The following is an 11,746-nucleotide window of genomic DNA, read 5'->3' as shown; positions in this document are numbered from 1 at the left end:
TATAAAAGAACATATTCAGCAATAACTATAATTTGTCTGTATTTGAACCCCACCGATTACATTCTCCATCTGTGCCAAAAAATTTGGTTGAAAGATTTACCTAAAGAAAACAAATCTCAAATATTAAACATTCAATTCAAAAATTAAAAGAATTATATTACGAATAAATTCACTAAACATTCAAATTGTAAAAACTTAAAATAAAAGCAACGCGAACTCTAAACTATATTAATGTACAGCTTTGGTCATAAGTATAAAGCATCTCTAACTCATGTATTTTCCTAGAAATCAACATTATACTCATAGTAAATTATATAATCTCTTTACAAAAAGATTATATTAATATTATATATAATTGTTATTATATTTATGTATATATATTTATATTATAATTTATAATATTAATATTATATATTATTACAATAAATATTGTAAAAAAAAATTATTTCCAACATATTTATATTATATTTTTTATTATATTATTTTCCATATACTCGTTAACTATATTATGTTCTCAATAATCATATAGTTGTTTTTACACAATTTAAATAAATTTTTTGGATGCTTTACTTATAGTCAAAGCGTAGTACAAGACCGACAAGATGCGTTCGCGAAGGGGAAATAGAGTCTCTCTGTCGCGAACGAATCACTGCCGGTCACTGTCACGTAAAAGCCTTCAGTATTTTACTATATATTATTCTTCTTATTATAATAAACTTTACTTTTTCTTAAAACCATTTGTTACCAGATAGTAAGAGATAAATGTCCTCTTTCCACTCTTCCAAAATCTATGCCTTTCTTATAATTTAATTTACATTTCCACCTCATCATCCACAGTGCAACTTCATTTCATAATTATCTCTTCAGCATCAATATTCGTACACATCTACAAATTGTACGTTCATCGCCGTTCTGATGGATCGTCAAAATCAAAGTCCCCATCATGTTCGATCGTAATATCGTGATGTATAGCACTCTTTATTAAAATCAGTAATGTATCATGAGTATTTCCACCCTCTTGATATTAACAGGATTATTGCAATATTTGTTGAAATGAAATGTCGCAAATTAACAAATAAAAACTTAGCGGATTATTATACTGACTTATGATTACAAATTCTTAAGATATTTTAATAAACATTTTCACAGCAAGAATAATATACGTACTGCTTCAATAACTGCCTTCAATAACACTGAAATGTATTCCAAAATGGACAGCTTTTATATGCAAATGAATGAAGATAACATATGTCAATATAATGAACCTTGATTGCACTGTACTTGATAAAGAGTGCTATTTTGGTCGCACAGTCATAAAACTTGTGACAAGTGTTTTGCATGTTGCCATGATGTACACACACGTGCGCACGTACAAAAACACACATACACACACACACATATTTATTTATATTTACGCGTGTCGTTTAAATTAATGAAAAAGGTAGCCGCAATGTTGGCAAAATAAACGTCTATTACGTGAAATTTTATAATTTATAACATTTTTAAATATTAGTGACTGTATCCTTATCATGCTATTTTTCTCCTACTTACTTCTTAACATCAACTTTTATGCTTTTTTAGATTTTCTATCTTCTTCCTTCCTTATCTTTACAGTTTGCAATTATGAGGAAGATTTGAGGAAGAAAGAAATGCCATCGTCAAGTAGCGAATCCTTAAGTTTGGTACGCGTAGCATACATATAAGAGCATATTTAATTTTTTTTTTCGATATTGCCTTTTCCCAAACATAATGTTATTATATATGGTTGAATTTGTCATAAAATAAGCTTTATTTTGGTTGGACCAATTGATTTTAACAATTTGAAAAAGAGAAGGAGGGGGGGTATTTTATACACAATTTTACATTTTAAAAAAATCTAAAATATAGCATAATAAAGTACTTTTAAAACCATAAAACTTTTGTCTAAAACATTTTTTCATATCTTTAATAGTTTCGATAATATTCGCTTAGAAAGACAAAAATCAACTTTGTTCAAGGGGTTGTTTCCACCCTTAAAACCGTTTTTGGGCACCAACGAAAAATTGTTTTGTTATTAGGTATATCTGCTCTACAATTATGCAGAGTTTCAGATTTTTTTGAATTTCCGCGTTGCCGAATGTCCCTTGTAAGTGTCCCCAAGCGATGGAGGGTTCAAGGCTTATATATACAATGGTTGATCGGAACTAACTTCTAACAGATTCATATATGTAAAGGGTTTTCAATAGGGCGGGTCGATGTTGCAGTGGAATAAAACAAGCTGGTGTGTGAGGTATTAACGAAATTCTTTTTTAATTTGAAAGGCCCATGTATGCCATTATGTGTGGAATATAACACGTTCAAAGTCTGCCGCGGCTTCTCACGGTGGCACGGATCTGAGTGGTCCAATTTTCAATGATTCTGCCACATAGATCCGGCTGAATTGAGCGATGGCTTGGTTTATATTGACTTTAAGGGCATCGGTCGATTGCGGCTTATTGGCATTGACCTGCGACTTCAGAAAACCCACAAGAAAAAGGTCTAGCGGGGTCAAATCGCACGATCTTGGTGGCCAATTCACGTCACCTCTGCGAGAGATAACCATACTCTCAAATCGTTTCATGCAGAATGTCCATCGTGGCGTCCGCGTGTGACACGTAGCGCCGTCCTGCTGAACCACATGTCGTCCACATCTATATCGTTCAATTTGGGCCAAAAGAAATTGGTTATCATCGTTCTGTAGCGCTCCCCATTGACGGTGATGGTCTCACCAACGTCGTTTTCGAAAAAGTACGGACCAATGACGCCGCCGCCCAAAATACGCACCAAAACAGTAACTTTTGTTGGGATGCATTGTACCTGTTGAACCTCGTGTGGTTGGCGTCGTGCCATATACGGCCAATTATGCTTGTTAACATAGCCATTCATCCAAAAATGCGCCTCGTCGCTAAAGAGATTTTTCGGCCAAAATTGGGGTTCTTCCAAATGCTCCGAAGCCCAGTCAGCGAACAAAACGGCGTTGTCTATGATCATTAACTTTAAGCTCCTGGGCCAGTTGGATCTTGTACGGGTGCAGGTTCAAGTCCCGACGCAAAATTCGCCAAGTTAAAGTCTGCGAAAGGCCGAGTTCTTGTGCACGGCGAGGAATTGACTGCCTCGGGTTCTCCTGCACACTTACAGCTGCGATGTTCTCAGGCCGATCTGGCGTTCCTTTGACGTACGGGTGTGGCTGATCGTTTACCGAACCGGTCGTCTCGAATTTGGCCACCAAACGTTGGAGAGTCGACTTTGAAGGGCCACCGCGTCTGCCATAAAATGGGCACAACGCGCGCAACGTATGCACTAACGAACATTCATTTGAATAATAAAGTTTTATCATTTGGACGTGCTGCTCAATCGTGTAACTTGTCATGGTGATTTGGCATCAGTGACTGAATAATAAACAACAGGTTAGACAGACGCTGCCAAAACAACATGGCCGCCACAGGCTGCCAACATCGACCCGCACCAATTGAAAAACCCTATATAATGAACGTAAGATGACTAGTCGGCTGCCCCGAGAAACGGGGATCCTCAGTATATTTCGCCGGTGCGTCGGGCGAGATTTAAAAGGCAGTCGCGGTCTCTGGCTGCCGGGCACAAGAAACACCGCAAAAACGTGTCGCATCGCGCGGTTTTTATGTGCAGGATTCGGTCGCGGGCTGAGGCGTACGGCTCGCGGCCAGGTCTTGAGCCACGGAAATAATTAGCGTGGGTCTTTAGTGCGGCGGCAAATTAAGCCGAATATAAGGCAAGTACGGGACGGGGTTGTACTTCCTATTTTACGCGGGGAGCGAGAGGCGATGAGTGGAGAGACCCGGTCGATCCGAGGCGGGCTGGGCCGTGGGGTTTCTAGCGTCTGCCGCCGGACCGGGGATGGTGATTCCGCTCTATTCTGCCTGGTCACTGTTGCCGGTAATCCTATATGAGAGAGAGAGGAGGGAAGAGAAAAAACCAAATATCCAATTATGAGAACGTTCCGGAGACCACCCCGGAGCAACGGGAAACTCGCCGTTCGATCTCTATATCGCAAAGACGGCACAAAAATGGGAGATCGTTCCGGAAAACCCACCGGAGCAATGACAAACTCGCCGTTCGATCTCTATATCGCAAAGACAGTACAAGAACGGGAGATCGTTCTGGAAAACACACCAGAGCAACGGCAAACTCGCCGCTCGATCTCTAGATCGTAAAGACGGGACAAGAACGGGAGATCGTTCCGGAAAACCCACTGGAGCAACGACAAACTCGCCGTTCGATCTCTATATCGCAAAGACGGCACAAGAACGGGTGATCGTTTTGGAAAACACACAGGAGCAACGGCAAACTCGCCGCTCGATCTCTAGATCGCAAAGACAAAGAGTAATCGTGGTTGCCGACGATTGCGGCTGGGTAGATTACTTACTCGATCTGCTAGAGGCTCTCTGTAGATTCTCGGATCCTTCTAAGGAGGAACGATCCGATGAGATGGAATTCCGAAGACTGTCTTCTCGTCAAATTCTGCCGGGATTATATACCCGTGTTTGCTTGCCTTCGGTTCCTTTCGTTGCTTCTTCGTCGATTGATCCGATTCTGATCGGAATTAATCGTGAGGATGTGGCTAGTGCCGATTATTTTGTCGGCGATGCCGCGTGTATCATTCGGGAGCCGAAGGTTCCCGAGCGTGGCTGCCTGTTGTTCGGCCGCGGTCGGGTGAGCGCTTGATGAGGCGCAGTGGCAGCGCGGGTCGGGGGGTGCGCGCTCAGCTGACTGCCGCGTGGTGTTCAGCGGCAGCCAGCGTAACGATAGGAAGAAAACATGATGTATCGTTACAAATGGTCTTCGCACAATCCCGCGCATCTAAGGGAGTGAGAAGACTATTTTTCTAACTTAGTATTTTCTGCAGCAGAAATTAAACGAAAAACATGTGTGTATGTATCTGTGTGTATAATTTTCATTTATTAATTTAATATAATTTTTCTATATAAAATCATGTTTAGTTTATTTTAAGATGCTTCGTTCACATTGACTATGTTCAGCAGAAAAACTTACTATACGTTATTCGAACGAAAAACGTTGTAAAATTTGTGAATTTCATTGATATATATTCATATAGAACAAATATCCAATATGCATGTCATGAATATTCTCTAGATATCGCGATATTTATAGGATATCCATTGGATATACACTCAAACGCAAAAAACCCGGTACACTAAAAATTTGGGGAAAAATTACAAAATTTCAAATGATCATAACTTGGTAAATAATGAAGATACAAATATGCGCAGAATGCAAAATGAAGCTTGAAACGTCCTCTTTAAGAATATCTGAATTGCAATTATGCTCGGCCATTTTTTTCAAAATGGCGGATGATAAAGTGAGAGGATGCAAAATTGATAATCAAAGGTCCGTGTTTGCGATGGTGCATGGTGTGCATCAGGTATCGCAGCGTGTAATCGGACCAAATGCACATGAAAGTATAGAGTGTTATCTTTAAAATGCTACTTTACCGAGCTCTATATGATCATTTTTCACTGAGTTGTTCCAAATTTTGCTAAAAATGCGGTTTTCTTGTTAAATTTGCATAATTCAGTGAATAAGTATCAAGCTCTATAACGAAGCATTTTAAAGAAAACATTCTATACTTTTAGGTACTTTTCGTCCCATTGAACTGTGACACTTACTTTGCTCCATGCGCCGTCGCACGTTCGAACCTTTTTTTAGCAACTTTTCATGTTCTTCTTTTTATCACCCGCCATTTGAAAAAATATCGTTGCGCACAATTTCGATAGATCTTTCGAAAAGTACGGTTTCAAAGCTTTCAAACCGTTTTTGAAATTTGCTACTAGGATATTTAGGTGTCGAGATATTCAATTTCGAATTTGCAACAAATGTCGATTCAGCGAGGCTTAAGGGGCTAAGAGGCTCTGCGGTTCGTTTGGCTCTTTCATAATTTCAATAGCCGCGTTCATTATTCTCTATACAATAATTTACACAATTTTGCGAATTGGAAATTTAATTTTTATCAAAAGTTATCATTCTTTACCCTTCAGTTACGCATGATCACTGTGGTATTTAGTTCGCGAAGCTGTCCCTAGCTCTCTACCTTCTCCGTACGATTGGCCATTATGGTACACAGCTTGAATATGCTGTTCAGGATCGCGCCTGAGTTCGCGGTGACCCGGCGCGCGGGATGCCGAGTCGCTGGACGCCACCTGAACGTCGAAATTCCCTGGCGCTCCTGGTTCACGGAGCCGCCGCGACGCGGCGATCTGGGTTATCGCGCGCGCGAGCCCTTCGGCTCGTACGCGAGTTCGAGCTGCCCAGGGCATATAAGAGTGCCCGCGGAGACGATCAGAGATTGCCTTCGTACAGCTTTTGGCCTTCGTACGGTCCACTGCCGATAGTGGCACTATCTCTTGTACGCTGAAATTCGCGAGTTTGTCAGTACGCCGGGCTTACGTTCTGGCTTGACTGAGATTCTGTCGGTGCGCCGGGCTTTAACGCCTGGCTTGACTGGATTTTTCTTAAATGTATGTGCCAAGACAATAAACAAAGACAAACAATTTTCCTTTTCCGAACGGGTTCACTCCGATAAGCGCTGCCTCGTGCGACTTTTCTTTTTCCGTGATCTTTTCCTTTCGAGGCGCGTTGCTTCGTGCAACTTCATCAATTTAAACCATAATTGATTGTTTCGCATCGAAATTATTGCGTCGATTATGGCGACGATAAATCCTGAAAAGGCTGCTCAAATTATTGCTTTAATTGAAGATGGTAGAAGTCGAAGGTACGTTGCTCAGGCACTTGATTTGTCAGTGTCAAATGTGCAACGCTTATGCCAGGTACTTACAAACCAATTCTTTCCATAGAAGGCCTGGTTCGGGACGTCCTCGATATACCAATCACAATGATGACCGATTTATTGTTTCAAATTCGTTAAGAGACAGACATCGAACATCTGTTCAAATTAGAAACAATTTAAGGGATGTCCGCAACATTAATGTATCCGTTAACACCGTTCGGAGAAGATTAAAGGTACAAAATCTGCTTTCGCGCAGGCCAGCAGCTGTACCTTTGCTTAAATGTCACCATCGCGTAGCTCGACTCAATTTTGCAGTTGAGCATAGAGACTGGACTTACTGGACAGACTGGAGCAAAGTACTCTTTAGCGATGAATCTCGTTTTTGTGTCTATTCTCCAAATGGACGAGAACGAGTTTATCGTCGCGGTGGAGAACGATTTGCAGACTGTACGGTAAGTGAGAAGCATAGCTACAATGGAGGCTCTGTAATGATTTGGGCAGGAATTTCAGCTAATGCTCATATAGATCTGCACTTTTTTGACAAGAATATGAACGCAGATGTATACGTGGAAGACATACTCATTCCGTATGTTGTTCCGTACGCACCCTTCATCGGAGAGAACTTCTTGTTTATGCAAGACAATGCTCGACCACACACTGCGAGAAGAGTGCTTGATTTCTTCGATGAAGTTGGCATAAATCGACTCGATTGACCAGCAAATAGTCCAGATTTAAATCCAATCGAACACTTATGGGACAACCTCGGCAGGAAAGTACGAAGTCACGTACCTGCTCCTCAGTCACTGCGAGAACTGCGAATAATTTTCGAAAACGAATGGAATACAATTACGCAGGATGAAATTAAAAGACTAATAAGGAGTATGCCTGATCGTATGAATGAGGTAATACGCGCACGAGGCAGTCATACCCACTATTAGTACACACACACCACACATACAGCAGAGAGGGTTTGGAGTCATTAATTACTGCAGGAATGACGAACTGCGGGGTCTTATCTCTGTTGTAACACCACAAACACACACACACACACACACACACCACAAGGAGGGTGTGAAATCTTGAAATACTGTGGAGCTGACGAACTACGGGGTCCTTATCCTTGTGGTATACAAACACACACACACACATCACAAGGAGGGTGTGAAATCTTGAAATACTGTGGAGCTGACGAACTATGGGGTCTTTATCCTTGTGGTATACAAACACACACACACACACACACACACACACACACACACACACACACACTACATAGAATGGGACTTTTCCTACCAGTAAAACTTCATGCGGTTTATATTGGGAAGACTTACAACCATAATTTGAGCTAATGACAGCGGTATCTTAAAACGCAATTCATCTTTATTACGTAATATCGATTACGCAAAATGAAGAACCTAAATTGAATTTTACTTTCATTTCCCTGGCTTTCAAAATAATAAATGCAAATCATTGAATATATTGTGCAGGTTATATAAATTATTATATAGAGAAACATGAATATAGCTATTGAAATTATGAAAGAGCCAAACGAACCGCAGAGCCTCTTAGCCGCTTAAGCCTCGCTGAATCGACATTTGTTGCAAATTCGAAATTGAATATCTCGACACCTAAATATCCTAGTAGCAAATTTCAAAAACGGTTTGAAAGCTTTGAAACCGTACTTTTCGAAAGATCTATCGAAATTGTGCGCAACGATATTTTTTCAAATGGCGGGTGATAAAAAGAAGAACATGAAAAGTTGCTAAAAAAAGGTTCGAACGTGCGACGGCGCATGGAGCAAAGTAAGTGTCACAGTTCAATGGGACGAAAAGTACCTAAAAGTATAGAATGTTTTCTTTAAAATGCTTCGTTATAGAGCTTGATACTTATTCACTGAATTATGCAAATTTAACAAGAAAACCGCATTTTTAGCAAAATTTGGAACAACTCAGTGAAAAATGATCACATCGAGCTCGGTAAAGTAGCATTTTAAAGATAACACTTTATACTTTCATATGCATTTGGTCCCATTACACGCTGCGATACCTGATGCACACCATGCACCATCGCAAACACGGACCTTTGATTATCAATTTTGCATCCTCTCACTTTATCATCCGCCATCTTGAAAAAAATGGCCGAGCATAATTGCTATTCAGATATTCTTAAAGAGGACGTTTCAAGCTTCATTTTGCATTTCTGCGCATATTTGTATCTTCATTATTTACCAAGTTATGATCATTTGAAATTTTGTAATTTTTTCCCAAATTTTTAGTGTACCGGGTTTTTTGCGTTTGAGTGTATTTTGGATATTTGTTCAGTATGGGCAGACTCCGGTAACTCATGAAGCAGCCGCAGTATACAAATAGAATAGCTGAAAATAATAAAAAAAAGTTATACCATTTTATAATTTTCTTAACATTTACTCTGTAATTAATTAAAATGTATAAGCGAATGTGCGCACGGCAAGAGATACAACGAGCTCTGTGTCTAAAAAACGTTTATTTCTTAGCAACGATAAGTAACAACTCATTTCGGAGGTATACGGCCGTGTATTATATGCAAATGACACGCAAAGCAGAATTCACAATAAAATATCGTGAATGGGAAATAATATTTTTGAATACATTTTATGGTAGAATATTATTATTATAATCAAAGTCGCAAGGATGAGGTATGAATTAAGAAATAAATAAATTATTATTATATAATTTCATATTTATTTTCCATTTTTTTTTACAAAAAATCTGTGTGTATGTGTGTGTGTATGTGTGTGTGTGTGTGTGTGTGTGCGTACGATTGTATGTGTCTATCTTAATAAAATATTTTTATTTATTATATATAACAATATATCCGCCTCTTCTGCCTCTTCCTGCTCTGCCGCCTCTGCCACTCCTATCGCCTCTGTTAGTTTCTCTGTTTCCTCTTCCTCGTCCCTTCGCCGCTAGCTGTAGCAGCATCGAGAGTTGTACAGAGTGAAAAAAAAATATATATGCACACATATAAACAGAGAATCCGGTAAGACGTCAAGCAGCAGCTGTGTACAAATAGATTTTGTAAAACTGAAGTGATATATTATAACTAAAATCACGAAATATGAAAAGAACAGAGAGAGTTTTTTTATTTATTCCACGATCGCGAACGAGAATACCGCGCGACGATCAAGCGCGAATGACGATCAAGAAAATAATATACGATTTATATCGATATATAAATGTATGGTAATAAGATGATATTTTTTGTACCCAAAATTATTTTCCCTAAATATTTTAGCGTTACGTTAGTATTTATTAATACTCCGGCAAGCGTTTTCTAGCGTAGTTGTGTTCGTGTACGTGTGTTGCATTTGAAATGTGCGTGACGTACGTGTGCATACACGCACTCACTCACACACACACACACATACGTGTCATACGCCACAGATAGAATCTCAGGGCATATGCTTAAACATTTTTCAATCGCCGTAAGTGACGTAAACTATAAGATGCAAACAATAGCTGATTATTATTGACGTTAATAATATTTCTTTTTCAGGAATATGTGTAAATATATTTTCAATTTATAACTGTAATTGTATGTGTAATAGTTACAGAAAAAAATTAAGGTCCTACTCAAAGAAAAGTTATGCATCGACAGGCGCGGGACGGGAGGGTCTCCCAAACATCGCACCAGAGATAAATCACCGTGGGGTTTTAGCCGGTAAGATTCCGGCACTACCTTGGCAAGCAGCCAGGGGGTGTTCATGAGGATTTCCCCATATAAAAAAAGAAGAAAAAGAAGGAAAAAGGTAACGCCGATCTGTATGTCATGTTAATTCGTCATCAACGCAATGAGTTTGGTAGAAATCGATTGCTATTGATCATCCCTTCGTCGGCGGTAGTCGCCGCCATTCTCGGGAGTGAGAGGAAGTGGTAGGCATTTGCCACGTTTTGCGAAGCCGTGATGGCCAGAAAAGAAGGGGCTGAAATATTCCGCCAAGCGCAAGATGAGCGCGGTTGGAATCGCAATAGGCGCCGTCGTCGTCGCCGCTGCCAACGACGTAGGTCGGGAAGCAGCAGCGGCGGCGGCGGCTCCTCAAAGGAAGAGGGGGAGAGCAGTGGCCATAATGATGGCTCCACCACCCCACCCGCACCACACCGGTGGGGGAGACATTAGGCCGGAGCCGCGAGATCTCGAGGCCCAGTGAGGCCTCGTGGCGCCATGAGAGGAGGGCTAAGGGGAGGTGTAACACCTCCCCGCCTCCGGCGCCACCCATACCCGGCGCAGCCAGGCGAGGGGCTGCCCAACCGCCCCCTAGCCTCCCACCCCAGGACGGAGGCTGGATGATAATAAGGGGGGGAGAGTATGATGACGGTTTATGTCATCACTGAATGTCTTCCCCCTTGCCTGTAAGACCCCTCATGCGTTGCGTGGGGCGCCATTAAGGAAGGGGTTTTTGGTAGAACCCCCTCGCCTTACAGGCGAGCGTTAACCGGCGGATAGAGGAGTAGATTTTTTACCTCGTAACTGTCGGGCTGGAGGGTGGGGCTCCGGGCGGGGACTCCCGGGGCCTCAACCAGCCCTCCAAACGTAAGAGCGACTAGGTGGCGGTGGCCCACCTAGTCGCGTAACAACACAATGGCGGCGCCTCACCTGCTGGGAACGGTGATTGAAGCGGGCTTCGGCCGGCTTCCCCCTTCCCAGCACCATAAGCGGGGCGGAGGGATGGAGGGGAAGCAGCGGTTGAGGGGGAGCCTCGGCTTGCCTCTCCCCTCCCTCTACCTCTCGGGAAAAGATGACGGAGTATCCGTCTGGACTCGGAACCCCGATTGCAGTTACGCGGCTCCGGGGCCCCGAGGCAGTCCCTTCGCAGTGCCAACCGGAGAGGTTTTAGCTGGTAGGAGTCCGGCATAACCCTCGACCCTTCCCCGAGGGCCTGGATGGGTTTTCTCCTCGTAAAAAAAAATG

This window comes from Harpegnathos saltator, unplaced genomic scaffold, assembly GCF_003227715.2.
Source record: "Harpegnathos saltator strain DR-91 unplaced genomic scaffold, Hsal_v8.6 scaffold159, whole genome shotgun sequence".
Classification (NCBI taxonomy): Eukaryota; Metazoa; Arthropoda; class Insecta; order Hymenoptera; family Formicidae; genus Harpegnathos; species Harpegnathos saltator.
The sequence above is the reverse complement of the archived record's forward strand: the minus strand, read 5'-3'. Positions refer to the sequence as shown.